The sequence below is a fragment of the Peromyscus leucopus genome, chromosome 9 (assembly GCF_004664715.2).
Source record: "Peromyscus leucopus breed LL Stock chromosome 9, UCI_PerLeu_2.1, whole genome shotgun sequence".
Taxonomy (NCBI): domain Eukaryota; kingdom Metazoa; phylum Chordata; class Mammalia; order Rodentia; family Cricetidae; genus Peromyscus; species Peromyscus leucopus.
Genome location: NC_051070.1, coordinates 76,007,087 through 76,014,317, shown reverse-complemented (window position 1 = coordinate 76,014,317; position 7,231 = coordinate 76,007,087). Strand labels below are relative to the sequence as shown.

General features: G+C 44.5%; 1 pseudogene; it reads right to left on the bottom strand.

Moving 5' to 3' along the window:
- Positions 1-5,785: 5,785 nt before the first annotated feature.
- Positions 5,786-6,052, bottom strand: LOC114696000 (annotated as a pseudogene).
- Between the last annotated feature and the right edge of the window lie 1,179 nt (positions 6,053-7,231).

Here is a 7,231-nt window from a genome sequence, read left to right as displayed (position 1 = left end):
AACCCCTGACAAGGCTTTAATTTTTTTTTTAAATCAGTGTTTTGCAGTGTTCAGTGCAAATTCTCTTGAATTAAATTTATTTCTAAATGTTTTATTATTCTGTTATTATAAATGAATGCTGTTGTAGGATTGTATAGAGCGAGTGTATAGAAACATAGGTGATTTTTATGTGTTGACACTGCATCCTATAAGTCTGCTGAATTTATGTGTCATTTCTAATATCTTTTGCAGACCCGATGGGATTTTTGTCTACAAGCTCATGCCATCTGTGACTAGAACCAGAGTAACTTTTCCCTTCTGGATTAAATGACAGTCTTTGTCTCCACTGCTGAGGAAAGGAGAAAGATTCTTAGCTTTAGTATGATTTTTAATATTTTATGATATATATATTGCCTCTCATTGGCTAGATGTCCACTTTAAGATTTTGGACATACTTTCTTATGTATTTCTTTCTTTCTTCCTTTTTTTTTTTTTTTTTGAGACAGGGTTTCTCTGTGTAGCTTTGCGCCTTCCCTGGAACTCACTTGGTAGCCCAGGCTGGCCTCGAACTCACAGAGATCTGCCTGGCTCTGCCTTTTGAGTGCTGGGATTAAAGGCATGCGTCACCACCACCCGACTTGTATATTTTTTCTAAAGGAATTGTTTTATTTTTCACATTCAAGTGTTTGATTTTTTTGTGCTTATGGGATGCAGGATATGCATGTTGTCTTTGTCTAATTGATCTATCACTGTTTTCTGAAGAACAGATGGGATCACGTGAGGAGCAAATGATGGTGGTATTCCAGCCTGGTAGAGTAGTAGCTTGTGCCTATTGAGGAATGGAATGAGTAGCTCTGTTTGAGGTGAATAGCAGCCTTTAAAAAGTGTGGCACACACTCGTAACACCAGCACTCGGGGGCCAACACATGGGATCGCAAATTCAAGGCCAACCAGAGTTCATAGTGAGGCCGTTTCCCAAAGAGAGAGAGAGAAAAAACAACTGATTTGTAGAAATGCCTCTCATCCTCACCCTGCCCTGCAACCCATGAATCACACCTTGGGCAGAGCTGGCAATCCATCAGGTTCCACTGCCTCTGCTGCGAAACTGAGTGTCAGCTAATAATCTACTATATAAAGGCCAAGTCGAAGCATCTCTTTGGATAAGCTTTTATCCATCTTGGACTCCCTGTTGCTGGACGTGGCTTTAAATTCTTAAACATACTGCTTTTTAAGAGAGAGGATGCAAGATGCATTTAACACCTTCTAAGACTTCCTGTCTTCAAGTGTCTGTGAGACTCCACCCTAATTTCTCCTGATGTGTGGCGCATGTTCTCATGTGCGTAAGTGTGATTCCTCAGGTGCTATCCACGGCCTGGAGTGGGGTTCATATTATGAGTGTGTGTCACTATACCCGAAGTCTATCTCCATAGCTCTGGCTGTCCTGGAACTCACTGTTGTAGACCAGGATGGCCTTGAACTCACAGAGATCTGTCTGCCTCTGCCTCTTGAGTGCTGGGATTTTACCAGCATACCCAGCTTACACCTGGGTACAGACTTTACAGACTGAATCATTTACAGACTGAATCATCTCTAGACTTACATTTATATCTGTGCACAAGATGTGTGCCTGGTGGTCAGCAGAGGCCATGTGAGCTACTGTGCTGGTGCTGGGAATTGAACCTGGGTCCTCTTGAAGAGCAGCCCCTCTTAACCCCTCTCCTGACTTCTTAATCAGCTCTTTTTTGTTTTGTTTTGTTTTGTTTTTTCGAGACAGGGTTTCTCTGTGTAGCTTTGCGCCTTTCCTGGGACTCACTTGGTAGCCCAGGCTGGCCTCGAACTCACAGAGATCCGCCTGGCTCTGCCTCCCGAGTGCTGGGATTAAAGGCGTGCGCCACCACCGCCCGGCTTTAATCAGCTCTTATAACTCTACTCTGGACTTCCATTTTGCTCCAAAGTCCTTGAAGGTTTCTTGTTACCTGTAACAGACTCACAAGATGGTGAGATAGGATCAAGTAAGAGAATGCGAAAAGAAGCTGGAAAATGTCAAGGACCATTTAAACATGAAGGTTTTTTGGGAAGCTTTCAGCAGGTGATTCAAAGCAAAACAATAACAAAAGCCTTTTCAATGGAAACATTTGTTTCTTTCTGTTCTTTCCCCTTCTCCACACTAAGTGATTTCCAGCATGAGTATTCCTAGAACGCTCTCTCGGAGAGTCAGCGTTAGCGCTTCTGCTGAGCAGTTTTCCTTTCTGTTCTCCATTGTCTAGTCAGAAACTGAAGAGGACATTGTTGCTGTTAGCCTTTATGCTTCTATAATCTCAGTGTCTATGCAAAGCCAGGAACCAGTAGGAGCTGGCCTGCCTCATGGCCACCCCACTGCCCACAAATAAGAGGCTAAACATATAAAATAATAAGATTTTTAATAAAAATTTAAAAAAAATCATGAGCTAGCTCTTTTCCCCCAGGTCCTTTGGAGACAGACTCTAACAAACTGGAGTGAGTCTCTAAGCACACTGGATATTTCTTGGTTAGCACAGACAAAAAGGACAGCCAATTGTTTCTGCAGGACCTGCTGTTCTTTATTGTTGTCCTAGAAAAATTAAAGAACTGATTCGTAAGAACAGATCTCAAGATGAGTGGTTTACGTAAGCCATCGTTTGCTTGAGGGCATCACCATCGGAGGTTTGGCGGGAAGGTACTGTTCTAACCCAGTTGCTTCTCCCCTCAAATGAACCGAAACTTACTCTTGGTTTTTGAGTTCTAATCTGTGGTTGGCGCAGTAAACCGAGTCCACATGGAAGTGTATCTTTTGATAATCACAGCTGTCTTTGCCAGGGCACAGCAGAGAACGACACTGAGGTGCGAACTCGAAGCCCCTTTCGAACAAGCTCTCGCTGAAAACTGATTGTTAGTAAGATGCTAGAGAAGAACACAGAGGTTTTGAAAGTCAGAGGTCACCAGCACGGTACAAGCAGAAATCAATGACCTGCTGAATGAGAAATTCGAGTGTATTGTTGCTGTATCTGTCAGAATGCCTGAGAACCACAACAGATTGTAAACTAAAAGAAAAGTAATGGAGTTTAAGAACGGAGTAATTACAAATGAACCTGCAGTGTCTGAGTTTGGGATGATCTCTACAATCCCATAGTGGAAAAGTTAGATTAAGAAAATATACACAAAAAGGTCAAGATCATGACGGTACTGGAGGATGTTGGGACTGGGAGAATGGTTCAGTGGTTAGTGTTTACAACATAAGTGTGAGGTCCTGAGTTTGGATCTCCAGAACTCACATAAAAGCTGGGTGTAGTTGCACATACCTGTGACCCCAGGATTGAGGGGACCCAAACAGATGAATTCTGGGAATGTCAACCAGCCAGTCTAGCCAAAGCGTAAGCTCTAGGTTCAGTGAGAGAGCTTGCCTCAAAAAATAAGGTGGAGACATGATGGACAAAGTCATCCTGAGAACATTCTCTGGCCTCCACATGTACCTGTGTGGCTAAATATATATCTTCTACCCCAGCACACACACACACACACACACACACACACACACACACACACACACACACACGAGAGAGAGAGAGAGAGAGAGAGAGAGAGAGAGAGAGAGAGAGAGAGAAGGGAGAGGTAGAGTTGAAATGACCTGAAGTGTGTATCCTTCAGCACTTTTCCATCAAGTTGCCGCCAAAGAAGCATTGTTGTAATGAAATGAATTCAAGCCACTAAAGATGTCTGTGAACAGAGTGACCGAGTGAAGGGGCAATCCTATTTCATCTTCGAACATTTTCTCCCTGGACTGCAAAAGAAGTCTGAGTGTCATCAAGGATAAACTTTGAAATGTAGGGGCAGATTCTGCCTGACATATGTAAGATCCACTCTAAAGCAAATGTATTGCATAGTTTTGATGCTCAGGGAAAAGAAGACGAATGATCAACTGTTCCAGTTTTCCTAGGATTGAGGGATTCTCTAGGATGTGAGTCCATGATAAAGCTGAAGAAGTCTCAGACACCACCAACACTTTGATATGAGAGACCTGATCAGAAGTTAGGTCTTGCTAACAGAGACCTATGACACCCAAGTCAGAAGAGCACACCCCTCCTGTGTGGTTTGTTGGTTTTAGAAACAAAAAAAGGCAGCCGGGCGGTGGTGGCACACGCCTTTAATCCCAGCACTCGGGAGGCAGAGGCAGGCGGATCTCTGTGAGTTCAAGGCCAGCCTGGGCTACCAAGTGAGCTCCAGGAAAGGCGCAAAGCTACGCAGAGAAACCCTGTCTCGAAAAACCAAAAAAAAAAAAAAAAAAAACAGGCAAGATGGAGGTCTCAAATTTCTGTTCAAGTAGGTAGATGTCTCTCGATAGGTGCCTTCCTCTCATTGAAATCTGCAGATATTAGGAGGCAATTGTGTGTGTGTGTGTGTGTGTGTGTGTGTGTGTGTGTGTGAGAGAGAGAGAGAGAGAGAGAGAGAGAGAGAGAGAGCACATTGTGAAGAGCCATCTCCCTTCCTTCTCTGTTTCTGCTCCCACAATGCACTTTAGAGGTCTGTGCTCTTTCGTGTTCTGACTGCAGTTGGCATCTCTTTAGAGCTTATCTTGCTCCTATTAGAGCAACACTGCAGTGTTACAAGCCATCATCTCTCTTGCTCATCACCCGAACTTTAATAGTCATTTCCCACCACTCTATCATGTCAGCTACTTCTGGGAAATACTTCAGGCCCTCGCTGTGGCATGAATCTTCCTGATGGGAAATGGGTTCGCATCTCAGAAGCCAGGGCATCTTGTATTTCAGAAAGACCTCGTGACTGAAGCAAAGAAAGAGGAGCTTTGCAAGAAACAGTTTGTGGTGTCACATGACAGATAGGGTCTACCAGATGAAGTGTAAGACGCTGCGTGGAATGTCACTGGCCACTATGCTAAGGAGTCCTGCAGGATCTAGCTGTGGGTACAGAAGCAAATTGTCGTAGGATGAGTATCAAATGGGTAGAGAGGATACACTGTCAGGTGAGCACCTCTCACATTACTGACAGTCAGGGAGAGCTAGAGAGTGAGAGCCTATGAACAGGAGAGCCAGGAGAGCATTACTGATGGAGTGAGGCCCCTCAGGATGCCAGAGGGCTGACAGCCAGAGAGCTCTGGGTCATGGGACTTGTGATCCAGAAAAATTATTCTGTAGCCTTCACAGAATAGTGACTTGAAACAGAGCTTGGACTCTGCTTACTTCTTCTCAAAAGTCTGACATTTCCTAAACAATATATAGAAGTACCAAAAAGTAGCTTTTAAAAACTGTTCAACCAGCTGGGCATGGTGGCAGTTGGAAGATTGATTCATCGATGTGGCATCCTGGACGGGACAGTTACTTGAAAGACTGGGGGTCCAGTTGAGCCTCTTTTTCCTCTCCGTCTAGTCTCAGGGTCTCTCTATGTGGTCTCCTCAGTAATGGAGTGGGATTTCTTTTCTTTCTTTCTTTTTTATTTTTATTTTTTAAAGTGGCCTCATCCAACTTTTATTCAACTGGGAACAGCTGGCAACATGCCTGCTTATCCTCTTGCAGTCTGAGCTGGAGAAGAGAAACCAAGGCAGGAGGGTGGATGGGAGACATGGAAGAATTCAGGGAGAGGTGAGGAAGAGGGCGGAAGGGCAGGGCAGGGCTCCTGCACAGGTGGATTCTGGGGAAGCACACCCCCGCACAGAGGCGCCCTCTGGCTTGACTTGGTGGCTGCAGGAACATCGAAGACCTGTGGTCTTTGAGACATTTCATTCTTGCTGTCATAAGGCGACTGCCAGGGGGTCTCAGGACCCCACCTCCAGGGGTCACTGGCACTGAGCCAGGGCAGCTCTGAGGGTGGTCACCAGTTTCCGACACTTGTTCTCGGTATCCACGTAGCCATCACCTCTCTTCTGGGAGTGAACCCACCCCCCAGCTACTGTCACTTCAAAGAATTCCGTGACCTGGGGAGTCCCCTCACCACAAATGTCCAGGCATCCAGGAAACTCATGTTCTAGTTTCTCCTTGAGCTGGAGATAATTGGGCTTGTAGCCTCAAGCTCCACAATACAAGACCTGAGTGACGAGTGTCATATGCTCCAGATAGCATTCCGGCAAAGCGCAAGGACCCGACAAAGGAGCAACAAGGACCTTGAGGTCTGCTGGAGTGGGATTTCTTAAGAGGCAATTTAGAGCTCAAAGATGAGTGGTTCCAAGAAGCAGTTAGTGAAATGATGTGGGCCTGAAACTTGGCATAATGGTAATTCTGCCGCATTGGATTGGTCATAGCTATCACAGAGCCCTCCCAGATTCAAGAATGAGGACACACATCCTGAGTGACAGATGACTTGTGACCCTTATTGTTATACAAGCCCTTGCATGCCACATGTTTGAAAAGATTACCTACGAAAGGGGCACAGCACAGACTCCCTTCTGTGCATCAGCTCCTTTGTTTTCTTTTCTCCAGACAGGGTTTCTCTGTGGAGCCCTGGCTTTTCTGGAACTCACTTTGCAGATGAGGCTGGCTTCAAACTCACAGAGATACTCCTGCCCCTGTCTGCCAAGTGCTGGGATTAAAGGCATGGGGCATCACTGCCTGGCTCAACTGTTTTGTTTAAGAGCTGGTCACCTTCTTATTTGTTATTCAAGTGAAGGTGGTCCTGAAATCCCCACTTCCAGTTCTGTGTGCTGCCATCTCTGCCTTCCCTGAGCTGGAGGAGTTAGGAGATACAATCTCTTACTCATATGTTGCAGGAATAGGTAGGCTTCTCCCTCATCTATCTGTATATTCCATGTCTTTAAATCTTTTTTAAAATCCAGGAAGATGGAAATTGCTACATGCTAAAAGCAGTAAATTGCACTTTTGTCAAATGAGAGGGAGAGGAGAAATACTCTTTAGGTAGCTACGTTATAGCTTACAGTTTCAAGAAGGTTTAATTTCTTGGTTATTTTAATGCTGAGTGCTAATGCTTTTTAGCAAGTTAGTTGTGGGTCCCAGCAACATGGGTGGGTAGTAAGCAGCAAAGCTACTATAACTTTAGTTATAACTTAGGTTAATTATATGTGTTAATTACAGTTAATTATGTTATATTTTACTATACTTAAAAACTTCGAGGGTCGATCTTACACCCCAATAGGGCTTGCCACCTGTAACATTTCTAGTAAATCTTTTTGTTTTGATGTGAGCCATTGGAAAGTTTATATATAATGAAGCATCCAGTCACTTCCCTTTGAAGAGTCAAATTCATCCAGAAAAGATGAAGTAGCGATGCA